This window comes from Sceloporus occidentalis, unplaced genomic scaffold (genome assembly GCF_023333645.1).
Source record: "Sceloporus occidentalis isolate IW3139 unplaced genomic scaffold, rSceOcc1.0.p SCAF_32, whole genome shotgun sequence".
Lineage (NCBI taxonomy): Eukaryota > Metazoa > Chordata > Lepidosauria > Squamata > Phrynosomatidae > Sceloporus > Sceloporus occidentalis.
In genome coordinates this window covers 742669-757310 of record NW_028317012.1, presented here as the reverse complement: position 1 = coordinate 757310, position 14642 = coordinate 742669, and positions in this window count along the sequence as shown.

Genomic DNA, 14642 nt, shown 5'->3' with positions numbered 1-14642 from the left:
CTGAACTGTTAGGCTTTTAACCTTACTTAACCTTTATGGACAAAAAGTGCTTGCCTCAACGAACAAATTAGCAGAGACTCACTCAAGTATTTATGTGTAAATAAATAAATGTGAATGAAACGGGCTGGTTTGCTTCAGCGTATTATATACACTAGGGATACCCATTGGGCTTGTAATGTGATCTTCAACACTTGGTAATCAATGAGTTAAAAACCAATCTGAAAATGCATCAGCAAAAACATGAATGGATGGTGCTCATATAATCCCAATGTTTCTGTATTTCCCACTATTATTTATATTGGTATTGCTATGATTTGCACTTTACAAACATTAATGGAGTTGTCACACCCATGGACTAGGGCAATCCATCCATCTCCATGCTATAAAAAGGTAGAATCATTATCAAAAGTGTCCGCGTTTCTAATGAAGACGTTACATTGGATTATCAAAACATGTCATCAACATAGGTTGATTATAAAGGACCACACGTCTGCATTGTACCATTTACAGTTTCCTTTGAAACATCTAGCACTGCAGTCCGTTGATGATTTGATGTTATGGAGGCTGAAGGGGATAGGTGTACCCAGTATGGTTTGCCATTTAATCTTGGACTACTTGAAGGGATTTATATGATCAAAATTACGAATGCAGACCGAGATTATAACTGTTTTCTATTCAGTTTAGCTCAAGTAAAACTATTTGCATCGAAAAGACATGATCATCTTATTTCTTACAATGGTTCCAACTGAAAAAGCTACGTAACAGACGCTACTAGTTACTGGAGTTGTGACTGTCCCTGTTGGTAGCCTATGGCTTCATTAAGTGTCCATTTAAAAAAAATGTCTTGTGGTCATGTAAAAAAGTGGTCCTGGTGCAGTTTTAAACAATGTTCAATCAGCGAGAACATTCTATTGGTTGCTGTAGTGAAAAAATCACTTTACACCAATATAAAACATTTATGCATAACCCTCAATGTTCTTAAAAATAAATGCACATGAATTAAAAAAAAAAAACTAAAAAAAAAACTGTAGATTCAGTTTGATTGCTGCAGATGTTCCTCGGCATTTATAATGCTGCCTTGCTTAGGAAACAAACCGTTATTGTTGTGCAAGATCACTGCCAAGAAAGCGGTAAAATGCCACTCACAACCGCCAGAAAAGTGTGTATAACAAATGATATCCCTAGGAGGGTTAAAAGGCCCACCCATTTTAAGAGGAGAAGATTTGGTTTCTAACATAGTAATACTATATAGGCACTGACCTTAAAGATACTTCTTCCCGGTTCTCACCTGTGCCCCGATGCTGGCGGATTGTGCCGACTAAAGTTACCTGGCATTTACACCAAATACTACATCACAATCTTTATGAAAAATCAGAAGGTCACTCTTAGAGGAGTCTATTCATTAATATAAGAATTTTGCACAAGCAGAGCTACGCAGGAATGTGCCGACCTTAAAAGCCTAGTCCCTGCTGTCTGTATAACAAACATAAAGATCCAGTCTCCTTTTTACATGAATTAGATTTTCCACTAGGGAAAACTTGCGAATTGCTTAGAAGCGCCTAAAAGATTTTGGCTGCCAGGATGTTAACCATAGAACCAAGTTGCAAAATCTTACCGAAGTCACTTCTCAAGCTGTGTATCTTCCTTTTAACTATGAAGCCGTTTGGGCCATATCTGTAAAGAGAGATCCACTGCTTGTTGAGTCGTTTTTTTCCATTTAGAAATCTTCTTTACAAAAGGTGGCTGATGGCGTCCAAGAAAAATCTATCCATATTACAACTAAGTGATCTTTCCATGGACAAAATCCAAAAAGCCAAGAGAGAAGAAGGCAAAGGCTAGCAGGATGGAACAAAGGTGACCGTATAAACAGTCATTTGGTAACCAAATGATGCCCAGACCATTTCTATCACAAGTCCTAGATGGAGGTGACAATGAATATGCAAAAAGAGTAGCATCTAGTAAACAGGCCAAGGACAGACATGGAAGTTTTAAGAAGGATTAACCCAATACAAGTCAGGTTTCAAACTATTTTAACAACATTTTGATAACGATACCTGTTTTTATTTCCATTTAGAAGCAATATTATAAAAACATGTATATTGCAGAAGGCTTCTCACATTAGCTTAGAGATGGTCATTTTGATCTCCCGGGAAAAAGTCATCGAAAATATGTGCGCCGAAAGAACAGAGAAGAGAAAAACTAAGTTACTAATTAAGCCAACTTGTTATGAATAAAAAATGATAACTTAAATATATGTATTTAAAGGTATGTATTTAACTTAATGCAACATAAGTAAATAAAAAAAATTAAACTAAATGGCCTGCTTTGAAGAGTCAAACAATTATTTTGCTACTTTTTAAAGTTTGGCAGTGGAGAGGGTTAAAACATGTCTCTTGTTATGCTTAAATTCCAGAGAAAATGTGGAATATTAAGTAGCTTCATTACACAGCTCCATTCAACCTCTGAAAAGGGATCCGTCGGCAGAGTTGGTATGAAATTAAGTGGACGCTGTCTGTCCTGTTCAGATTACATCTGCAGCCAGGCTTCCCAGCTGCCTGGGAAAATGACGAGCACCATATCCAAAAGTACTTTAATAGAGTTTATTACACGGCGCTCTGCAAAGTGATCCTGAGCTGTTTGTGAACTCTAAAGGAGGGAACAAAAAAAAAAAGAAAGTGCAGGAGGCTGCTCTCCCCTCAGCCTCTGAATGGAATTTTACTTCTGATTTCAACACTTGCCCATTAATTCTCCAAGAAGTGTGATGTCTTCTTGAGAAGTGCAGGGCACTCGACCAAGAGCGCATTTTGTCCCCCTTTTTTATGCCAAGATGTTGTTTCTGACTGGTGGTAATATAATTAAAGCTTTTCACGTTTAATATTAATTCTAAAGTAATATATGGCTACGAAATCGAGAAGTTGAAAGACTTCCATAAAGGAAGAATGGCCAATAAAGGTGGAACATCGTTGTAGATAAAAGATGTCAAAAGAGCAGTTTCATGGAATGTGCATAGGAGTACTGTAACCGTGGCTGGTCCAAGACCCACAATGTGTTTTTATGGATTTAGATGGATAGACATTTATCATTCTGTGCTGCCGATTTAATAATTGTTTGATATTTAATATGCACAGTTACAAAAGCCTTGTTTTAATGTCATCAGCCTATGACTGGGTTCTAATGGAAGAACTGTATTAGGGAGTGGTATAAATAAAATAATTGGGGGTGGTGGGGCCACTGCTGCGCTGGTACCTGGTTTAAAGTGTTGGGAGGCAGGATGAAGATCTACATTGCCAGCCCTGATAGCCATTGTTTCAGTGAGCAGGGGCAACAGTGCATTGTAGTAACCTCTCTCTATATACTAAACATGGAGTGTTTAGTTAATAGCGATAACCTTTATTGGACCAACAGAACAAGGTCTATAAGGAGATAGTGATAAGTTATCGGGTAACAACATATAGGGACACATAAGCTTTCAGGACATTGGAGGTCACTTCTCCAAATGAAATGGCACTTCTCCAAATGAAATGGCACACTAAGGAGCGTGGGGAGTCTTAAATGTATACAACATGTATGTCATTCCAACAGATGAAGCAATCTCTGAGGTCCTAAATGCTTATGTGAGTTCACTTATTTTTTTATGCGGGCCAAATAAGGTATCACCTTTGTCTAAAGACTCTATCCTCATGTACCAATATGGTTATATATTTTTTCCTTATTAAGTGTACATACAGAAAATGTAGTAATTTAATCATCTTGTCTCATAACATTTATTATACAAAGGGAAAATTTTGTTTTTAGTCGAATGCGATAACTTATTGGGCAATAACATGTAGAGTCACACATGCTCTCAGGACCTAGGAGGTTGCTTCCCCAGATAGAATGACAAACTAAGGAGTCTTAAATATGTACAACTTGTATGTATGTATGTATGTATGCCACCCCATCTGAAGAATAGACCTCTGAGATCCTAAACACTTATTAGGCCAACACAGGAGAGGCTGTACAGTCAAAGATAAAATAAAAAATATTCTCTATTTACCAGACACCATCAAGTAACTGTTAACCGTGTGATAAATCTCTCATTTTAATCACACCAAAGATCTCTTATATCCTTTTTTCTCTTACCGGTTATATGAATTGCTGCCATACTTACGAAGAAGAATAAACTAAAAGTGTAACAGATACAAACAAAAATGAAAGCGTTATACGGTCTTCGCAGATTGTTAATTGTTGCCCCTTTTGTAACTAAAATTAACCATCCCGATTTATACCTTGGAACGTGTTACAGGAACGGGAGTAAATGGGCCATCACACGGCTCCCGCCACTTAATGAATATGGGCATATAATACCGTCTCTCAGAGGAGAGAAGCACTTGTTGTGCCAATAACATTATTTTTTGTGGTTGTCATTAATCTCTATTAAAAATGAGAAGCGGGGCATGCTTTTAGTTCAGTAATAAACCTATAGTGAGTTATTATATTGATGTGGCTTTTTTTGCTGGGCTCTTACAGAGCCGGGTATTGATTAGAAGTGAATTAACACAAAGCAGCTAAAGAGCAGATAGCAAATATGTGTTGGATTGATTTGCATTCTCACGCTTCAGTCCGAAGGGGTGGAATACATCCTATAATATCATTTCAAACAGCTCAGTGCGATCGCACACGGTCATGCTGGATGAAGTTGTTCCCTTGTTTAACTTTTAAATATTGCAGCTGACTGGTGTTGACATCATATTAATATTATCAGCGGGGGGGAATAAGCCTTCACAACCCACTCAATACAATTCATTCCCTCCTATCCAACAAATGTATCGATTTCAGTTTTGTGGCTGTTGTAGTTCAATGAGCCATCTTCCTATGATGCTTTGAGAGATTTGGAGCAGTCGTTGAAATAAATATTATAGATTGCTTGTCAGCGAATGCATGGCTTTCTTCCTCACCCAGCAAGGGACAGAATGGGGTCTCCAGCTATGCGAAGCTTTGAGAGTACAAGATCAAAGTGCCCTCGAACAACAATTGCAGCCACACTTATCCTGTGTACTGAAGGCCACACACAGAAACACCTGCAGGGCAATAAAAATGTGCAGAGGAAGCTTCATGTCAGTGGCTGCCAGGTGCTTGTGATTGAAAAGGACTTCCAGAGCAGAGGCAGAAAGTAATGCACCTGTGTTCCAGTTTTGGACGCGCACTGCCTCCCGGCAAAGTGTGCAAAGTGAAACGAGAGGTTTTCAACTCTGAAACAGGTGGTGCTCATGAGTTGTAGTTACATTATGCCTGCCAAGTATCTCTGTTCTTTTAGTGCAGTCCCTTTACAGGGGCATTTCAGGCCTCGCCCTTGGATCTTTGCTGACTGTAGGTAGCCAGCAATCATTTAAAGTGCAGTTAATATACTTATAAACTCATTTGTGCATTTAATAGAATGGCTTCGAACAGTTTGTGAGGTCACATAAAAATGGAAGGTAATAGTGTTTAACATTAGGGGTCTGTGTACCCAGTTCCTAAATATAGAAAACATCAACCCTTACTTGGTTTCATATTAAAGACAGCCTTGAAAGTACTCTTTAGACAAAACATTAATCGCATCCTCTAGCATGTTAAGCAAATAAACCTTAGCAGATCGGGGCATGTTGAAGGTTTCTATGGCAATAACCTATCATTCACTGCTTTCCAAACAGACCACTGCACCTAAGGTAGAATACATTAAAATAACGTAAACAATTGTGTATACAGTGTAGTTTTCCGGCCCTAATGAAATAAAATAATAAATAAAGCCATTTGTTTGCTACAAATCACTCTCCAAAATGATGCCGTTCCTGGATGTTTCCATCTCTTCCCAATTTCATTTTGGTAAGAAGAAACCAGTATTTATGTACACACGCAAACACCCTTCCTAAGCCCCCCGCGTTTTAACAGAAATTAGCAGGACAGTGAATGAGAAGAAAAAAATATCTAGCAGGCGGACAGATTTACAAATAAGAGCACCGCAGGATCCTTTTTGACTCCAGTAGCCACACTGGTCACAGTTATTCAGAAACATTGTATGCTTCAGGTCATTTAAAGAGCAAGATTTCCAGGAGAACAATTGTGATTCAAGCAGATTCGTTAACTGCCATTCAAACACAAAATATATCATCAACTGACCATCACGTTCATTAGCAAGTAATATGTGCATAGTTCAGGAATAGAACATGCATGTTTAGTGGCATAATGGTGGGGCTGAAAACGAGGGGGCACATGTATTTTGTGAATGTTGTATACTGTGCTTTTTAAGTAACTTCTCATTGTCAACATGGGGAGATCACATCAGCCACATTTCCAGGACACAGATGCATTTACCATGTTGTTAAACATCATATGCAAAAGCGCTGCCCTGCAGTATGTGGTTTGTATAGCAAAGTAATTGATTCCCTTTTGTGCAAGAATACATCATGCAGGGCAATACTTTATATGGACTGCTCAGCAACATAAAATATTTATGTTCTTGGGGTGGCAAAAGAAAAATTGGCTAACATGGTTACCCCAGTGCAACAAAACTGTTTAGATAGAATAAGAACAACAAAGTAGAGACTACTACATGTAGAAAGCATAACATATATACAAAGTTAGAAAGTTTAATCATGTATGACATCATCAGATGATTATCTTGTGTTCTGCTCAAATGATATGCAAAGTTAAAAAAACAGACCTTTTGGCATGATGACAATTATGTTACAGTAATGTATCTAAATTGTGACAAGCGAAACACCCATCTTACTCACTATACTGTATATATATAAAAAAAAAAAAAAAAGTATACCCAATTCTACTAAGAAAGTGCTTTTAGTGCAACATGTATAATGAATTAGTTTGACTGAAGTTCTACTGTTTAGGTCCAAAAGAAGTCACCCTGGGGAGCTTCAAGTACACACACTGGAAAACATACTAAATCTTTGAAGCAGTGATCTCAATGAAGCACTGCAATACCTATCATACATAAACATGGAAAAGGCACGTTTCATTATTTTAGACATTGCCAATCATGGCTTCTAAATTAGACTATGTTAGAGTCCACAGTATCTGGGCTGCCACTGGCTACCCCCCTAACCCTTGCTGGTTTCACAGCTTATATTCAAGATTTACAGTCACCAAATATTGCAGGAGAGACAAATAAATATAATACAGAGCATAGTAAACAGAAAAAGAGTAAATTACCTTTGGTCTCTCATGGCCATTCATTTTTTATACATTAATTAGCAGTAATAATTGGAAATAGAGTGTTACTCAAAGACAAATCTAACCGTTTGATTATGTGTCTCAGCTTCACCTGGGTGATTACTCAACCTGTCAGCATTTTATTGCTTTGTATACTGACCAATATCCAACATTAATGCTTAATTAACAAAGAAGATGAGAATTTCCGATCTACAGATCACAGGAAAAGAGGATATGCCATAAGACACATTTCTTAGACTGGCTATAGGTTTTTTTTCTTTAAAAAAAGGACCTATATTTATAAAAGCAGAAGTGGAAACATTCTGGGTCTCATTATTAGATTTTGAGGAAGCAGCAGAAAACATATATCCCTACATTTAATAACAATATACAATATGGATTTTTTTAAAAATAAATAATATTTTTACCTTTTCCATTGCTGCTGGAAGCTGTGATGTCATGACGTCCAGAAAACGGTATTAAAAGGGATTCTGAAATGTAAAAAAAGGTCCGATAAAATTTCATTTTATTAAGATACTTTTATCTACTTATGATGCTTAATAAATAAATACAAGATATGGTATTTGACCATTTTGTCTGCTAAATAAACCTTTATAATGGTGTTTATGGCCCTTGAAGCATTTTACCCTTGCTACTAAACCACTTTTGCAGGTTGTTGGATTTCATCTCTGTCATACTTGCCAGCTGTCCTGGTATGGTTTCAACAGTCCTGATAGTATACCCTTGTTTGGTTATCTGTCTTGCTGTAATCTGTGCACACAGAATAGCCGCTTTATCTGACTGGAAGCACATTTCAGCCGGTTGCTTATGGGTTTCCACACTTGGTTTGAGGGAAAGCCTTTCTGACTAAAAAAAAGTGACATTTTAGTCAGGAAGACTTTCCCTCAAACCAAGTATTCTGTATATTTTATAAAAAAAAATTGGGAAAAATGGTTTTATCACCGTAGGAGCCAATGTGTCAGTGCAGTGCAGGCCCAAGCTTCTCACCAAGTGGTACAATGTTTCATAATATTTAGCTAATGACATATTTGATACACACTATCTGGTCCAGGACATAAAATCCAAGGGAGGGGGGGTTACACAAACACCCTGCAAAAGCAGCCCAGGAAAAATAAAGTAATTATTGCTCTGGATGCCCCACTCCATTATATAGATCACAACTGCTTATGGTAGTGACCTAAAAACTTTAAATTAGAACCACCTAAAAGGAAATGCCCCAAACCCCCCTAATGAACAAATGGAATGTTCCTGCTGACTGGCCCTTTCCATTGGTAACCATGGCTACAAGCCCATTTTTAATGCCAATTTAACTTTGCAACAGATTCCCTTCTAACGTAACCCTCAATATCAGCTTCAGATCCCATTGCTTGTCAGAACATGGACAGCAGTCAGAACAATTGTTCAATAAGTTCAAAGGTTGTTTAAAGAAGCATTAAAATTTTAAAACTGCTTACAGAGTGTAAAAATGTATATAGTTAAATATTTGTATTTATGATTTCCATTATTATTTAAACAAACGTTAGCCACACACACACACACACACACACACACATATATATATATATATATATATATATATATATATATATATATATATATATATATATATATATATATATATACACATATATTTGTACTCAAGTGCAAGTTTATACTATACAAACAGTCCAAATAGTGATATATATATATATATATATATATATATATATATATATAATACACACACACCTACCCAGAATCCCTTACACTATACCCGTGGAAAGAACAAGCCTCTAGGCTTTTAGGCTTGCCAGGTGAATGTGGAATGTAGTGGTGAAGCAATGCTTATCTATCTATCTATCTATCTATCTATCTATATATAGATATTTATATAAATATGTGAGTCACTAAGATGCATTTTTTTGCCCAGTTTATTTTTTTAAACCTATTTTTATTGAGAAGATGTGCAAACACACATACAGGATAAAGTATCCACATAAATATGCAACATGCGACTAAAATATCCTGACAATTTACTGTTATTTTTTAAGTGAATACTTAAATCATATCTGGAAAACAAGCTCGTTAACAATAGACACTGGTTAGTAGACAAAGCCTACATTTCATGTAAGAGGTTAATATATAATAATCTCATCTGCCCTTCTCTAACATTTCTCTACCAAGATGTGAAGACGACAAAATACTGAAAACACATGGGCTAAATGTCAGTGACCTATTATTTAAGCAGTGCGTGCCTTAAAGTACTGTATCATTTCATGTACAATAACCTCCTTTATTCTGCAGATAGAAGCTTTGTGGGGGAAAAGCTGTAATTAGATATTCGGAATATTTAAAAGATCTTTTAACACAGACATAAAAACACTATGCCTCAATATGACGCACTCAGAATTGTAATTCTTTATGAAGATTTTATCTTCTGTTAACCGTTTATACAGTTGAAGACAGAGAGAATCCCCCTTTACAGATAGTTTGGGGGCTTCTCTCGTGGCTTCAAACCAAAGGTGTTCTTGAGTAGTAAAGTAAAGGGAATTAAGATAATCCAAAAGGGCTGCGTGATACGTACTCTAGAACGTCAACAATTTAATTTTGACGGTCATACTTATGAAGGGCAATTAAATAAACACGTAACAGATATTTTACACGTCACGATTAATTTTTATGTTGTCATCGGAAGCTTTGTAATGATGGTAAAGTAGCTGACCATAAGCTATAACTCGTATGCTTGATGTCCTTCAATGGGAGAAAAGTCATGGCACTGCTGGTCAAGATAAGTTAATGTTGCCCCTCTTGACTTGGAAAAGTTGCACCTATTGTGTGTGGATTATTCCTTATAAGTGATTAATGACGTTTTTCACTAGAGAAGTAGTAATGCTATCCGATAACCCTTGACTGAGAGAGGTTAGTGTGCTACATAGGGCCTTGAGGACATTGATGGATGAGTTACTAAAGTTCATCTAGCTAACCAAAGAGCCCTAGACAACACCCACAACAATACTTTGGTTAAGGGTGAATGCAACAGTGCATGTACGAGTCTGAGGTCAATAACAAAACCAAAACAAAATCACAAGGTATATCGCCTTTTTCATTCCTTACTCATGGTCACATAAGAGGTAGACCTGGTGAAAATGCTACAATTCCAGAGCGGCAGCAAACTGGCTCCTCCGCCGTCCCCATTTTTCTCCAGTTTTGACCAAGCGAAGCAGCCGGCGACTGTCAGGAAACTGCTCCCAGTCAAATCAATGGAAGTGCTTTCTGTGCTCGTGAGCAGGGGGTCTTCAGAGACCACTTCAGCCAAAGAAGAGCAAATGCATGGAGGGGATTCTGATGAACCCCTCTATTCGTTTGCAGAAAAAAAAAATTAAAAGTGGCACGCAGCTATCATGTGCATTAAGATGTATATGATGGTTGTAGTATCTCTTTAATGTTTAAAAACTAAGCAACTTGAATTGAAAATGTATATATTTTTTTTGAGGGGATCGATTTTATTTGCCTTCTATGGGACTTTTGCAGTTTTTCATCCTCTTTCTAACATTACTTTGCTCACCTTCCAGCCTTGTAGTCCTCTTCTGACTCAGCTGCAGCTGGTACTGGCTTTTGCCTTAATCCTATAGGATTTCAATGTTGATTTGAGGTCAAGTGACTTTCACCACAGTAACTTGAGGCATCTTAAGTGTTTTTCAGAGCAAAACAACTAATTGATAATGTTTAAAATAACCACTTATAGCAGTGATAAAGTGACATCGGTTGTTTAGGTGCTGTGAATTCTATTTAACCCCTTGAGTGGCGGGAGATTGAGCTAAACTGGAACAAAACATATATCTTTAAAGATGGCAGGCGCTTAGCATGATGATGTACAAAAGAAAATAGAATATATAACGCAAAAACAGATAAACCAATACAGGCATGGTACCTTGGCACCTAAATAGGGGTGGGCAAAATTTCCCAACAAAATAAAGGAAAAAGAAAACAAGCACTTCTTTCTAGGAAAATCTAAAATCTAAGTTTCTAGGAGCAGCAAAGATCTCTCTTGTGTAAGAAAGGTTCCATACTAGAATTAAGCAAACCAGTTGTTTTAGAAGTACACATTTCTTTTTTAAGAAATCCAAATCCAAACATTTTACACCCAGATCAATTTGATTTCAACATACGTTTCACTGCTTCACGACAGTCACATTTAAAAGAAAAATAAGAGGTCTGTTTTAATTGATGGGGAATTTTAGATGCCATCTAAGTTCTTAACTCGTAACACAAGAATCACAATTTGTTTAAACATTAAAATTTATACACATCATCCAGTTTGTAGGAGTCTAATCTTGTCCTGCATTGCCTATAAAATAATCTTTAATCTCACAACTTCAAAAAAAAATCTCTTTTTAACAATACATTCCGACATAAAGAGTGTATTTTATACAAATTGTTTTAGTTCATTATCGCTTATATTGGAATCAGAAAATTACCATGGCAAGCATCCAGGGTATTTAAATCAGTCAAATGTTGCATGTTTTTTTTCCTCTGCATATAATTGAAAGGCTTGAGTTTATTAATCATACAAGGGAACACAGGTTGAAGATTTAGAAGAGCTAGCATGTTCACTTTACTGTATGAGCTAACTATGTGAACCTGAATACTCCTATTTTAAATTATTTCATAGTAAAAATAACTACAATTTGCTCAGATAAAAATATGTGGAATCTGAAATCCAGTAAGACTGGTTGTTTAAAGAATAAAGGAAGGGTATTAGCTCTAGAAACGGATTCTTTCAACTCTAATAAAAGTATCTTCTATTCATCGACCAGATGTGAGTGTCAATTGACACAAAAGGACCATCAGAAAAGCATCATCTAGTTTGGTGATCTTGTAAACAGTGTAGACTTTAGACAGCTATAAAACCTGGGTGAAAAAAAGTGATCAAATTAACAGATTTTGAATTGCAGGAAGTGCTATGATGTGGAACAGTTATTTCAAAAGAGATGGGGAGGGAAGATTATAAAGAAAAACTGTTGAACAAAAACATTTATTGGTGACCCATTGAATGTAAAAGGATTTCTAGACCCAAAACCCAAGGTGCTTCATTTCCACACTAAAAATAAACTGTTCTCAATAAAATTGTAAATTCCTTTCAGTAATATATTGTTAAAATCAATTCATCCTAAATGTGAATAATAAAATGTATACACTAAAAAGCCTACATTATTAGTGACCATAGAAAAGTGGTTATAAGTTCTCATATAGCCTGGTTGGACATCTCTGCATGTCCTATATCAAGTTGTCTTGAGTGTCCAAATTATTAGAGAAATCGGTTTTTAGAGCAGAAGATAAATAAATAGGTTGGCATATAATAAATAATGCATAAAAAAAGGAGGTTAAGGTGCATATTCATATACTTACTGTCTCTTGTGGATGGTTGGGGGAAGGGGGTAGGAGAAACTTTGAAATGTGGTATAGATTTTTTAGACTCATTAAAGGAACCATTGTCCATTTAGCTAAAGCCAATCAATTATAATCAGTACAGAGGACACCAAGCAAAATCAAACACAGATAATTTAAAAAGGGGGTTTAGGTAATGAAAGGGATATGTACACACTTCGTATTGTCAATGGAGTTCCTATATTAAATAATTGTAGAACATAATATACATACATTCACACACGCAAAACACTATAGTGCACAGTAGAATTATGAGTGAATTTATGTAAAATCTGGAATAAATCTAGAAGTAGGTCTTACCTTGTGTTTAATATGTAATAATTTTAAAACTATATAGAATTTCTAGGCTGTTATACACACACACACTTTGAAAAAAAGCATCATATTAAGCAACCATGAGTTAATCACTTTAACCTAAAGGAAACAGACCACACAGACTGTATAACAAATGACTGCTTGGGGAACAGCCAGATTATCTTTATCATTTTTTTCTGACACTTTCCCATTAACATGATTAAGAAGATGCAAGTGTCTCTGGTTGCTTTTAAGACCTTCTTCTTGTAAGCCAAAATATTTATGATTCTCAAAATCCTCTTTACACATCCAGTTGTAGACCACAGAATGTGGCTGATCCACTGTGAGAATAAGTATATTTAATTGCAATATTATAATCAAGAAACATTATAGGGCTGGGGTTTATTTAATAAATCCTCTCACTGTGCGATTCAGAGAGAGAGTCAGCTCATTAATAAAACATTGTACTGAAATGCAGTATTTCCTTCAAAATAGGATTTTGCTTGTATTATCTGTACGTTTAGCATGTAGTAGAGTTTTATCACGCATAGAGCTTTTCCCGTTTTTTTGGTTGTAAAAATATGGGGCTTCAGTTTTACAGACATCGCAAGTTATTTAGTACCATTATTCTATTAAAAGTTCTGCCACATGGTACCCGGGGCAGTTGTAAGGTTGGTGTGATGGAAAGAAAGCATTGAACAAAATCATAGAAGTTCTAATGTTGGGTTAATAGATAAGGAATGTGAACCTTAAGCGCATATTTTAATATAAAAACAAAAAAGTAGCAAAAGATCTCACTTCAAGTGTGTCTTAGAGGGACAGTCCCCATTTGTCCCTCTTTCCCCTATGTCATTCTTTCCTCCCCTGATGACCCTCTTTTCTAGGTGCTCAGAATGTTTGCTGGTTATGAATGGTTCCCAGTGTTCTACAATCCAATATAATATTAGTGTGCATAGAAACAGCAGGAGATTGGTTTGTAAATTATGTATATATAAATGTACACACCCCACATGATATAGGAAGGCTCCATTTACTAGAACAATCTATATAGGCAACTACAAGCCTCAGTATGCCTTACGGTGATTAAAAATACTAGTTGGGATTCATATGTTTATGTGCGATATGCATTTAGTGATTTCCACATGGCAGCATACGGAGGAAAAAGGGCATGCCATGTATTTGAAATTAGTTTTCATGATCTAAATATTTATATATAAACACACTTCAAGTGCAATAATTTGACAAAAGTTACCAGATGACATTGTTTTAAGAATAAAATACTATATAAACGTATACAGATACACATTCATTGGGCCTTTGTCAATAGCTCATCTTGGACCCAGTGTCATTTATGCATCTGGGCAGCTGACCACACAAGACAGAAACGGCAGGGGACTTTACACGTCAAGAACAAACATGGTGGTCCAAGCAACTGAACTTCTCACCTTTTCAGATACAGGCAGCCCAAATCTACAGAGTTTTGGGCCAAATCAAAAGAAGACTACCACCACACACCATAAACATCTTAAGAACACATACCACGTCTTTTGGAAAATTGTTGTATTTGAGTACTTGATTAAAATTACAGTATTTTCTGCTATTCATCAGTAAAACATTAATGGAGCTGGACTTCCCAACTTTCAAAAGAAAGTGCATAAGTGTCCATTTCCCAACATTACAAAAATGAATCACACCTCACTTTGTTCTTCTAT